The sequence below is a fragment of the Anguilla anguilla genome, chromosome 18 (assembly GCF_013347855.1).
Source record: "Anguilla anguilla isolate fAngAng1 chromosome 18, fAngAng1.pri, whole genome shotgun sequence".
NCBI classification, from domain to species: Eukaryota; Metazoa; Chordata; class Actinopteri; order Anguilliformes; family Anguillidae; genus Anguilla; species Anguilla anguilla.
In genome coordinates, this window is record NC_049218.1 from 19,707,061 (window position 1) to 19,720,870 (window position 13,810).

The window sequence follows — 13,810 nt, forward strand, 5'->3', positions numbered from 1 at the left end:
CCTGTCCTAGAGGCTGGTGCTCTCGGTTTTCTATTCCGACCAATTATTGTGGCTTCACGTTCGAAACATCTGTGTGCAACTATGCTGGCTCTCTCCTGGATCAGACCACAGTAAAATGCTTTCACCAAGGATACACAAGTAGTTTAGCAATGATTTCACTTAAAATAATTGATTAGGCTAAATAAGAGTTGAAGTTGTGGAATCCTGAAATAGATTACCCCTAATAGTGAACCCCTGTGTTATAGGGCATGTGGAGCAGTAGATGTATTCAGTGGGTGTTCAATCTGAAAAGAGGATGCCAGTTTTGTTTTAGCTCAGCACTAAGACTCATTCTACTTATCAGGTCTTGATTGAAGGCCATGATAAGTTAATTATTTGAATCAGGTGTCTTAGTGCTTGGCTAAAACCAAAACCTGCAGCCACACCAGCCCTTTTCTGGTAAGACTGGACACCCCTGACACATTGCCTTTCAGAAACTGCACCAGGGTAAGTTGGAAAAATACTGTCCTGTGAGGACTAATGTCCACTCTTTCTGTTCACAGCTTTTATCCACAGTGCCCAAGTCTTAAAATAATGAGACATTCAGCCCCAGTTATTTTGTGTTAACATGAGGTACTGAAGCAGGACTCCCAGGAGCCAGCCAGAGCGATGCAATGGCCGTCCGAGGCAGCATCACCGGCTGCTGTGTGTGAATGCACACTTTGGTCTCCCCACATATCGTAATAACCCGCTGTGGGAATAGACGGTAGCTGCTTGATTTTGCATTCCGTGCGCTTTAAATAACTTTCATGGGGCAGTGCTTTACCAGGTGTTTACCGCTCACACACCGAGCACAAACACACATGGAGGAACGTTTGGATTTTCAGCATGAATAAAACATGACGAAAACAATATACTCGTCCAGCATCCTTAATTAGTGCCACGGGTGAGCCGGTTCCTTAAGAAACTAGGAAGTTAGAGCAGAGCGTGCAACAGACAGTACGACGACACGCGGTTGCACATTGCGTTGGATGTTTGTACGATCCAGCACCCGAGGAGTTAATGCAAAACTACTATACATGTGCAATTAAAGTGGAAACCACGGCGGTGTAGTTACTCTCACTGCGGGCGGCTCGGCCAGTAGGAGATCAGACGGGCCTCTCTCTCTCTTCACAAAGTGCGGCAGCGCATCCTTTATGAAAACCAGGGAAGTCTATAAAAATCAGCCTTTGGTCTCCCCACCGTCAGTTTACCACTAAAACATTTTTATAATCAGACTTTATTGTTCATTCCCTGCTTGTAGGAGATGCGCCCATGTTCATTCTTTAAAAGGGCAAATCAACCATAATTCAGTTTATACACTGCAGCGGCAGTTGAGAATGCCGGGATGAATATTCATTAGAATCCCTCAAGCTGCCACACACCATGATTCATTAGGCATATGTAAATATCACTCACTTTAATTGCCCCTAAACTGACTCAACATAATGTTGTCATTAGCAAATTATTACTTATTTGTGTAACTAATGGTACAGTATGCCGTGCATGTTAAATCCTCACATATATGATTGCAATTATAATCCCCTTTTCAGATGGCTGTTTCTGTGCTCTTGGTTTAACTTCCCTTGATTGATAGTGGGGAATGTGAGTGAGTGAGTGAGTGAGGGGGTACAGTTAGCGTTTTCCTCTCCACCAATTAAACAAACCGCAATGTTGATGGCTTGAGGGAGTAGCTGTCCTGCCCCTCTCCCTGGTTCCATGACTTTTACATGCAATCTATCCATTTTATTGGCGGTAATTATGTGTAAAAGAGTTAATAACTTGTGACAGAACCAAAGGGATAAGCTTTCTTACAAATTGCTCAAAGGGGACGTGTTCTTGGTATGGTTTAGAGCAATGTTTCATCATTCATTATTGTAATGAACTAGATAAATGCATTAAATTTGATTTGAGGTCACATAACGACATGCTGAATTACTCCACCAAGGAGCTTTCTGAAAGGTTAATTAAAACTCAAAAGTCTTGGATGAAGTTTTTCCAACCCAAAAAATAATCTCTTAAAACATGAGAGCAGCCAAAAAGATTATCTCTCCTTTTTTCATGATCGTTTCATAACTGAGAGCCTTCTTTCATACTCCCAGAGTCCCCCAAACCCTACAGACACACAGCTTTGCACTACTGACTTCTGATCGGGATCATATTGCCTGTGTAAGACGCAAGAGTGAAATATCCAGCCTCTGTAAGAGACAGATGCACACAATGGTTATATCTGGATCTGGCTATAAGCAAAGGTGGTCTCCCTCTAGAACGACTCTGATATCTGCTAATTTAAATAAGGTGTGAGTACTGCTTGTGTCCTGATAGGTAAGCACTTCCCCTGTAGTGTGATTCACATAATCTGGTAATGCACTTGCCACTTAATTTCTAGGAATAAATATGGCTGAAATTGTAACCTTTTGTGTTTTTTTTTTTTTTTTTTTTTGCTCTTATGTCCAGATTTCGGATAAAACTATTGACTTTATTTGCATTGTGTTCACCCTCGTGACTGGTCTTGAGCACTTTGGTGCAGGTTTCCCAGTCACACTGTCGTGTGTCAGAGACTACATGCACTGGCATTTGAGCCACAACATGTGTTCGAGAGTAACTGGCTACACCTGAGATTTTGGTCTGGTGACAGGATTGTGTTTTGCTTAAAGCTGACAACCTTAGCCAGAAAAATGAATAAATTATTATACATATTAACAAAATGCAAGGGAGTTTAATAAAAGATTGATTAATTGACAGCAGATTTGACAAATCCAACACTGCATTAGAGAGAATAATGCAGACTTGATTAAATCAGATTCATCAAACAGCACAAGAATGACTTATCAATTTAATGCAGTCCCTGCTTATTGTTTGAGGTCCATATGTAGCAATGTATCAATCAAAATCCCACGTATACATTTTCTGCCCTGGAATCTAGTTGCTTGAAGCCACTTGAGTCAGGAGAGGTGTTTAAATGAATGCAATGTAATGTGTGGTTGACTGAAATGGATAGTTGGCTGTCGTTTTAGCTTTCAAAAGTCTTTGTAAAACCGCGTGAGCTCTGTGTTAAGTGAAGCCTCTTTCACTGGTGTTCTTGTTGATCATTTCTCTGAGATCAGACACTCAGCGCAGGCTGGCCCTACAGTTCTACTGTCATTAACCGTTAATTCTGCACCAGAAAAAAAAAATGTGTGTAGCAGAGTGATTACGATAAAGATCTGTTGGCTCCGAGTTACATATATGCCTGCATGGTTTCACTCTGATCAAACATTTTTTCTGTGGTGTAAGGTCAAATATTTTTGGTTTTAAATGGTGCAATACTAATTTCTTTAAAATAAGATCTGAATGTATTAAACGGGGAAAACCCCCAAAATGTGTCCATAGGATGCCTTAATATTTCCTTCCAGCCTTTATAATTATTGTAAAAAAAAACAAAAAAACCCATTACGTGTTAGATGTGCGATACAAATTATATTAATCGGACATGTTTTTTTTGTTACACATGTCCAGTTTGTATATTTTGCGCTGACCTACAATTATTATTATTAGGTATGAATTATATTCGCTATTATACAACATATTGATAGATGAAAACTGTTAAAGTAAATATTAAAAATGAAAAAATAAGTGTACCTGTAATTCTATGCTGTAAACAGATGATCGCGAGTTTGTCTGCTATTCATGCAGGCCGGTTGCCTAACATTTCCATAAAATATTGCAATAGTATAATTATTTTGCCATTTCTTGTCACATTGTAACATATAACATTTAATAATATGTTGCTAACCTTTTCTAAAAATATCTGCTTGGCATTAATTGTATATAAAACAAATGGTGATTGAACGTAAATATGTATAATTAATCTTTCTGCATCGGTACCAGAAATGGACTCTTGTATGAAAGTATTTTTTGTAAGCAAAATATTTCAGTCATACAGGTAAATTTAAGAGAGTCATACATTTAATAGCAGCATGGTGATGCAAAATGGGGAGTTAACTAGAGGGAGGGGGTAGGGCGAATGGGAGGGGGGCTGGTCTTGCTGCAGTTTGCTTGGATACCTATACTTTGCTACTTCAAACCATAAGAACTTGAAGATTATGAACAATCCTTTTATGAAATAATAATTTCATGGTCCCATAAATGTTTTTGTTCATGCTATTGTTATGGAAACATTTTTTTAAACTCCACCCTCTGTGAAATGACATTTCTAGAATATGACAGAATTTCATGAAAACCTTAAGTCCTTTTGAAAAGGCATTGTACTGACTCCTGAAAATTTCTCCAACAATCTTATAATTTTTTGTGTCTTCCAGATTATAAGGATTGGAAGCTACCGAAGGTGCATGTCCCACGGCTGCTGGATACACAGATTAGCAAGGACACTAGCAGAATAAATCATATTGAATGACCAGACATATCTCATTAAACAGGTGAGGATTGGACACGCATGCAACATTTTACAGATGATGTCTCAAAGGTTTGGGATGTACTCATTTTAGTGATGTTCTCATAATAGGTACAAAAAGATGGCTGCATGTCACTCCTATGGATCCTCTTCAACAGATGACTAATAACATTAGTCTTTGATAAATATCAATAAAAATATTTGCTATATTATTCAATAAAATAGACTGGGACACGATAAACATGGTCATGAAGTAACCTGTATGAAACAAATGTGTCGTCATCAGAAAAACAAGCGTCAACACACCAAACTGAAAATGTATGAAAAGCTTTTGCGGTACGTTTTTGAAAGTTTTCCTGAACATTACCCTGTACATAATTATCTCCTCTCCTTTGCATGTCCTCAAATGGATACTACTGCCGAGGGACACAATAATAATAATAATAATAATAATAATAATAATATGTCCCTCAGCATTTAATATTCAATATTTATATATATCCCTATTTAATAATCAGGTTGTGTAAAATAAAGTAATTGGAAATATGATAATAGTAAGCGATACAATATTATTTATAGGTTGGCTAATATGCTGTCTAAATCCAGCCATTCAGTAAGGTCTGGAAGATGAGTCTTGCTGCAAGAACAACCCAGACAGCTGCACACAGTGTCCATTCAGTTTCTCAGAACTGAGAAACACTTCAGTTAGCCTACAGTATCCGTACTCTGATCTTTGGCTTAGCCTTCAAGAATTTGACATTCATATTTCACACCTGTTTCATGAGACAGGCTGAATTGTGTCTTCGGTGACCGTTGCACTTTTTTACACAGTATTTTATAGCTCGTGAGGTATATTAAGGCATGATAAGTTTATTGCACTATGTGGACATTTTTGTTTACCTGAGAACTTGTGAACTGTTAAGCGCAGGTTCCATTCAAAACTCAGTGCTGCACCATGTTCCTCCTGCATGGTGCGCCCCTTTAATTTAATAAAATGAGGTTAATTTTCCGTGGCATTAAAAATGTAGCTTAAATGCAGTCAAAAACGTTTTTAAACATGAATATATGAGATCCTTCCTGTTAGTGCATTAATGGCCACAGGATGTGAAATGCGCCTGCAGCAGCATGGTGAGGGGTGATTGGCAGCCTGGCCGCTCGCTGCTGTTCTTGTTCTTTTTGTCTGGTCCGCTAATGGAAAGTGTTGAGCAGGCCGGGCGTGTCGCGGAAAGCCGGGACTGACCTCGGCAGATTCCTCGCTGGTAATTGGGCCGCCGCCCTGTGATCTGGGGGGTAATACATTCAGGGGGACAACGGCGCGAGTGCGTTTGACGGCCTTGCAGCAGTTTTACAGGCCTTCAGACTGCCCCCCCCCCTTACACCACCCTCCCTAAATAACAAACCCGCCCAATTCCCCCGCCCAAGAGTCACAAACATGCAAATTTTTACAGCCCAGCAATTAAGCTGTTTGGAGATTTTATGGGGCCAGTTGTGCTTTGCACAACAATCCTGGGTAAAAAACAGGAGCGAGAGAGGGGGTGGGGGTGGGGGTGGGGGGTAGGAGAGCGAGAGGGAACGAGGGAACGGGCTAATAAACTAATGTGATGGATGAGCCTCTATCCCCAATGGGTTCAACACCATGTAAATTGGCCCAGACAATGCATTATGGATAAGGCGGTTGAGATTATTGCTTGTTAATGTGTCCCCCACCCCCCTCCCTCCCCCCCCCAGCGCGGGGCCCTCTGCTTGTGTGCCGGCGGTAGCATGGTCCCCTCATTGTGAGGGCCGCGCGGGTCTTTGGGTGCAGATGGGGAGGGAGAGCGTTTCCGTGGCGCCCGTGAGAGAAAGCGAGCGAGCGAGCAAGAGAGAGAGAGCTAGGCGAGCTGTCAGCGGGGGACGGAGCTGTGGTCATATGGTCATATGCTCCAGTCCCCTCTCCGTCTGTCAGCAGCCCGCAGTGGGGTCTCGCCTTATGTCAGTCGGGGGGGGGGGTGGGGGTGGGGGTGGGGGTGGTTGGGGGGTGTTTATATGAGGCAGTGAGGCCCGGGGGGGTGGTGGGCGGTGGGGGGGGGGGGGGGGGTGGCGCAGAATTTAGTCAGCTCGCATGGAGGGGTGGGGGTGTGTATCTGGTGATCCTGAATTCTGCTTCAGTTTTGGGGCAGGTTTGGTCGGAGTTGGAATCGGGGGTGGATTAAGCTGATCCCAGATCAGGAGGCTAGAGATAAAAATCACTACTTGTTTACCAGGCAAACTGACAGATTCCTCCCTGAGACAGTCTTGTTTCTGTATGCCTAACAATCCATCTCAAGAGGACAAGGACCTCAAAACAGATTGCTGCCAAAAACATGCTGCATCACTTCCAAATAACTGTTTCTCAACTGTTCACTAGAATGAAAGTTTTCTTGTTTTCTGTCAAGTACTACAGTTGTACGCAGTGTTGCGAAAAACGTTTTAAGCGTCAATTAGAAACAGGAAAAATGCAGTTTATACTCAGATTTAAGTCATTCTCCCTGCCATGAAACGTATGAACAAAATCATGCACAGAATTCAGGTGCAATGCAGGATATTCTTCAGACTGATATTAATATATTTGCTCCATAATATTCCAGTATTAATCTAACAACTGGTCTGAGAATGGTCTTGGGGTGAGATGTTCAATGGCCTGAATACTGCTTTTGGACGTTCCCGTAGGCCTACTTTCTCATAAATAATTGTAGAGCAACTTTCAAGAAACGGAGGATGGCCTGCAAGATGTCTGCAGGAAGCCACGCTTCAGCCAAGCCTGCATTCAGCAAGCAAACACGGCATATGGCAAATGCCTTTCTCTCTCATCAGTGGGAGGCTGCCGTTTAAAGAGATGCTTTAGCTGTCTCCTTCTGCCTCGTTAAGAGTTTATTTACACAATAGTTTAAATACCTGTTGTGTGAGCTTGACACCTCCGGTTAGTGTTGGTTTGATTGTGTTGATTTGCAGGATTTCATGCACCATATGCTACTAAAGCCAGACCCCTTCAATTACCCCGAAGCGCGATGCTCAGGCAGGGCTTAATAGCGGCATCATTTTGTCTTGTTTATCTAACTCAACTGTTAATGTAATTTATCGCGCAGATAAAGAAACCGCGCCGCTCTGCTTCCACTGCCGCGCGCGAAGGAGGCAGGCAGCGGATATGCTAATGAGGACGTCCGCCTAACTTTTCCGCTGTAAAACAAATAATTTGCATTCGACAGAGCACATAATAAAGGAGTAATTAGCATTTTCAGTACATCTCGGAAAACTTTAAAAAATGCATGTTGTGCTGGTAGCTTTTTAAATCTCGCCCGCAAATACCCTTCGTACCATTTAACTACTCAGTCCTGAGATTAGTTTCTGCAGTTTCACCAGCGCTGAGCTGGCACTGTGTTCCTGGACATGGCCAGTGAGGCTTGCAGCTCAAAGCCCAATGGTCATGCAGCTGATTTCAGTGGCCAGATTCTCACTCATTTTAGGCAGGTATACTTGCTTCTGCTGATTAGTCTCCATGTGGATTGTGTTGTGTAAAGTACAGTCTTACTGCACAGGAGATGCATGTTTTAGAGACCTCTCTTTGGATATGGTGGCTTCCCCTGACCTCATATACCACCACTTGCTTTGCATTATATGAGTTAATTTATTTTCTCCTTCAATTCAGTCCCCAGTGCATCAAGCAGACTGCTAGAGATTCATATGGATGGTCTGTTCATCAGGAGAAATAAGCATTTAGTATCATTTAGGATGGAAGATTTACTACCATAAGTACCCAGTCCCACATGGTCTGCGATTTTTCAAATTATTTCAAGCCATCCTTTCAGCTGTTTATACTGAGACAAATGTGGTTATTCTGGCCAAGCGCTGGATTTATTTCTTGCTATTGGTCCTGCTTCGTCTTACTCTATTCTCTATGTGTTTTGTATTTTTTTCACAAACAATGGACTAAGGACTGAACTGAACCCAATGCCTATCGGTTGCTGTTGATGTAGAAGTATGTACTTCCAGCCCTCAAGATGCACATTATTGGCTCCCTACACATCATTCACATGCATGATCAGTTCATGGGCGTCCACTGAATCTCCAGGACTTTGCACTGGGAATTTTCCAGTAAGGTGGATCTTATATTTTATACTTCCCTGTTGCTCGATGTAGGAACGGCTCTAGAGTTAGGCTACTCTTTTCGTGCCAAGCGGAAAAAACATCACCAGAATGTTGTGTGCGAGCAAGCGTGGCAGACCGGTGAGTTTTGTAATGACCGGGTCGCTAATCCAGCTGATCCACGGCATCTGCCTAATTCCAGCGGCGGCTGTTTGTCAGAGAGGACACGTAACCGGCTCTGACGGCGACAGACTGCCATTGATGAGCCAGCAGATTCCCTGTAAGACTGAGAGACAAAGCAAGCCATGCAGATGGCCCTGTGAAGAACGCCATTCAAATCCAACGCTCTTATTTACACACTTTTATTTTCAGTCATTCACTGCACAATCCAGACAGAAGTGGCTTCTATTGGACTGTGAACAACAGGAAATGAATTTCAGTTAAATTGTTAAAGCTCTTGGATCCTGTGCGTTCTGCATATTTTTTTGAACATCAGAAACGGCTCAAAGTGAGGGCAGTGCATTTTCATAGGCGCTGGTGTTGTTGCATCTCCGTTTCTTTTCTGCTTATTTGTTCAGTCCAGTAAATACTGTAGTGCTCCATGTTCTGGTTATTGTGGAGAGTAAATATATGTATGTTTCAAAGTTTTCTTTAAATTCTGCTGTTCCTAGCAGTGCCTAAAATGCTGAATTAGCTCCAAGATAGTTTATGAATATTAAACCATTATGGTAGAGCATGTGCCTGTGTCTCTGTGTGTGTGTGTGTGCATGCATGTGTGTGTGTGTGTGTGTGTGCATGTATATGCATGTGTTTGTGTGTGTATATATGTACATGTGTGTATGTACTTGCATGTGTGTGTGTTTGTATTTGTGTGTGCGTGTATATACATGTGTCTGTTTTGTGTATGTGTATGTACTTGCGTGTGTGTGTGTGTGCGCATGTGCATGTGCTTGCAAGTGTGTGTGTGCGCGCGCACATGTGTATGTGTTTGTATTTGTGTGTGTGTTTATATTTGTATGTGTGCGCGCACACGTGTGTGCGTGCGTGTGTGTATGTGCTTGCGCTCGTGTGTGTGTGTGTGTGTGTGTTTGTATTTGTGTGTGTGTGTGCGTGTGCACGAGTATATGTGTGTGTGTGCGTGCGTGTGTGTACAGACGAGGCGTGCTGTCCGTGCCACTCTCACCCCATTAGTATGCTAATGAGGCTTGTGTGACAGGTGGCCTTACAACCAACACAATTAACTTTCCCCATTAGCTGATGCTCTGACAAAACAGATGCAGGGCTGAGACTAGCACAAAACCACAGGCCCTGAGCGTGGAGCGCACGCCACTCCCTGTCCATCCACTGGGCGGAGCGACACCGCTCCCTCTGAACCCGTTGAATTACCCTCCTTCCAAATACGCACAGAGGCAAAACAATCCTCCCTTTCACCCTTTTCTCCAGCAGTCTGGAATTCTGGGACACGGATAGTGTTTACCAACTGCACTCTGGTCTGCCAGCTACCTTGCGTTCCTCTGCCCCCCAACCCCCCCCCCCCCCCCCCCCACCCCCCACCCCCCTCCTCCAAGGGACCCATTTATATATGCTAATGATTCATTTCTTTGAAACATTTCCCTACAGAAAAAAGGGACGATTTTACTTTGACAAGAGCTGGCGACAAATGATCAGGCTGATGTCTCAAACTGCCGCCATCCCTCTTACAGGGCCATTATTCATCTGTGTGCCTCGTTCAAACGACACAGGGCCATGAATGAATTGGCAAGGACTGTTTAGCTTTCTTTTGTTATTTATTCGTGCGTGTATTTATTTATTTTATTTATGGATGCCATCTGAAAAAAGGAACAGGGGTGTATCACCAACAAGACTTTTTTCAGACTGCTGGAAAAAAAACTTCTCTCTCAGAACAGATCAGAGAAACAGGTACAGCAATGAGAATGTTAATAAATTTTAATTAAAAAAAACCATGGCCAAACCCTAATAAAGATTATATATGTATAACGAAAGCTTCTATAGTAATGTAATATTTAGAGCAATATGAAACCAGCATAATATATGGTAATACTAAATAGTGAATGTTTCATATACTGACAATACTGGGTGGTGTACTGTATATATCATAATGCTACATAACCCCAATGATAATACCTAATATTTGCCTACATATCTATACACTGTATATACACTCAAACACATGCATGTATGCAGGTGCGCATACACATATGTGATTATTTATGTATATAGTGCCCTCCAAAAGTATGGAAATGTATTATTTCTGCTATGTATTGTAGGCATATGGATTTGAGATCAAAATATGAATATGACTGAAGTATAGACAATAAAACTTTATTACATGGTATTAACATGCATAAATTCTTTACTACTTTACAGAAACGGCTGTATTTGTGTTGAAATCCCACCATTTTCAGCTGTTCAAAATTAAGTTAATGGATGAAATAAGGAAATCTAAGTAATAAAGTCTAATATTTGGTCCATGATCCACTGATATCACCAAATGTTTATCTTTTTTTTTTTTTTGTAAATGCCTTTCCAGACCTTTACTTTCAGTTGATCTTTGTTTCAGAGGTTTCTGTCTTCAGTCTTCTCTTCAGCAAGTGAAGTTCATGTTTGTTTGGATTTAAATCAGGTGACTGACCTGACCAGTCCTAAACTTTATATTTTGAGCAGAAAGAACAAATTTGCCCTCTTCTGTTACCATACTTTTGGAGGACACGACAAGTTTCCACATTCATCACTGTAACAAAGTTTAACAACCTGCCCAATTTCATCTTTAAAATTGTGAGGATAAACCGAATTTTCCACATTTGTGGCTTGAATATCAGGGATTGTGGCTTATCGCAGAGGTGACTGTCAGAAGATGTTCTGTCAGTCATATAGTAATATTGATGGCGCAGCTTTGTCTACTTGCTGCAGTCGTTAAGTAAAACCCGCCATGGACCCCTGTACACTTTGATTCCCCACTTTTTGTCAAATGATGTCTGCTTTTTAATCGTGGCCTATGCAGATGCCCCTGGCAGGGAGCTGTGCTGTCAACAGGAGCAGCTAGGCTCTTCATATTCCAGTGTGTGCGGGTTAACACTCGCTACTGTCTGGCAGGGCCCTCAGCTAATTGGATAAGTATTAGTTTAACTTGGTCCCCACCCCCAGCCCCATGAGCTAATGGCTGTACCTGACAGGCTAATGGCCCTTGACGAGGGGGTGTTAATGAGGGGTCCTGGCCCTGTGGGGGGGCTCGGTCGTCCCAGGGGGGCTGGCAGCAAGCCGTAAGGTGTGAGAGAGAGATGGGCTTCCTCTCCTGTGAGGGTTTATTGCTTGTAATGACTACATGATGCTGCTCATAGTCCACTGGCTGCCCAGTGTCAAGGTTACTGTGATTGACAGGGAAGAGCAGCCTCAACACCACCCCCCCCCCCCCCCAAAAAAAAAAGCTAACACACACAGACATGCATTCGCACACACCCACATACATTATTGCTTGAATGTACTTAGTAGTGTAACAGAAGCGCACTCACTTGCACGCACACACACACACGTCCTGAAGTGTGGGGGTGGGGGGTACAGGGTTGGGGTTCCATGGAAAACTTAGGGTTGGATTAGGCTGCAGATGTAGTTTCACAGACAGCTATTTTCCAGTAACACAGCTGTGCAGCAGTGTGTCTAGAGAATTCCCATTTCCCTGGCTGAATGCTTAACGGATTTGGATTGGTTCAGCTACTGTTAGAATCCGAATCTGGAATAGTCATATCATCACCAGCTGTGTGATTGAGATATTTAATATACTGATATTTGTTAAGATATTTGTATGTAGATGCAAATGAATGTAAAAGCAAACTTGTAGAAGCATGAGTATTACCTTAAATTAATCCACATTTATTTGAAAAATATTTTACAGGTAACTCTAGAGAATTAATCCATCCATCCATTATCTTACCTGCTTATTCCTGGTCTGGGTTGTGGAGGGGCTGGAGCCTAACCCAGCAAGCAGGCTCCAGGGTGAGAGGCAGGAATACACCCTGTACTGGTTGCCAATCCCTTGCAGGGTCCATGCACCATTCACTCACACTCATACCTATGGGCAATTTAGACTCTAATTAGCCTAATTGCATGTCTTTGGACTGTGGGAGGAAACTCCACACAGAAAGGCCCCGGCCGGGATTTGAACACACAACCTTCTTGCTGTGAGGTGACCTTGCTACCCACTGTATAACCATGCTGCCCCAAGCATTCATTTATATGTAAAATTTCTAAGATATGTTTGAACGGCAGCTCCCCAGGGCTGGAATTGAAAGCTGTACTGTACACTGTACCCAGTAAAACTACTGCTCAATCCACAGCTCAGATGACTGATGTTACCATGGCAGTGCAGTCACAGTGCTGCTCTCCCTTCCACTGGAGTCAGCCGATCAGCCTGTCCTCTTCCAGTGTTAAATACCTGATTTGGAAAGATAATCTGAGTTTGCCAGAGGAGATAAAGCTGTCTGAGTCTCAACTACTGTGACATGGATTGCCAGAGAGAGAGAGGACGCCCATTCCTTTTCAACACCAATGAAGCGGCTTTGATACCGTGCTCCATTGTGAGGATAAAGGGTGTTTTGGGTGCTGAAACATCTGCATTTTACCTCCCACTCAGCCGATATGGTTAATGTGTAATTAATGAAACAACCTCTGTTAGATCCATTCGCACAATGACGACTGGGCGTCCCACCAGCCACACAACTGCTATAGAAAAGCCGTCCCTCTAGTCGGTATATGTAACTGTGTGTGCGCACAATGCAGACCCCCCCCTCCCCTCCTCAGTTTATCTGTCCAGCTTACATCTTAATCCCCTCTCCCTCAGCCCTCCTCTGAGATCCCTCATCCAAGCCTTCATTTTCTGGTCACCTGAGTCCATTGGAAGGGGCCGAACCAGACATGAAGTAACACACAAAGCGCAATGGAGGCTGCCAGGCTGAACAGAGCCTGAAACAGAGCCTGAAAGGGGGCAGAAGGAGATGAACAATTGTCCGGCCTGAATGGGCCAGTTAAAAAACAAGGCGGGGAGAGGCTGTTGCTCCAACAGTGCCTCAGCCAGGGAGTGGGGAGCGTGGAGCCATGTCCCCCAGAGGAGAACCCCCCCCCCCCCCACAACTCAGATCAGGCAGACGGGTGGAGCAGGCTTTGTCACGTCTCTCTAAGAGACACCTCCAAAATTATAAATAAATCCTATAGCAAACGCATGTGCAGAGTTGGACACTGATTGTTATTTCTATATTTACTGTATGACTTAATTTTTCATCAGAA

The 13,810-nt window shown here is 43.0% G+C and overlaps 1 long non-coding RNA gene across 1 annotated transcript; it reads left to right on the forward strand.

Moving 5' to 3' along the window:
- Positions 1-406: 406 nt before the first annotated feature.
- LOC118217646 lies at positions 407-13,746 on the forward strand. The gene is made up of 3 exons (XR_004763251.1): positions 407-486; positions 4,320-4,436; positions 13,368-13,746. It is a non-coding gene; the product is annotated as an uncharacterized LOC118217646 (long non-coding RNA).
- Positions 13,747-13,810: the final 64 nt, after the last annotated feature.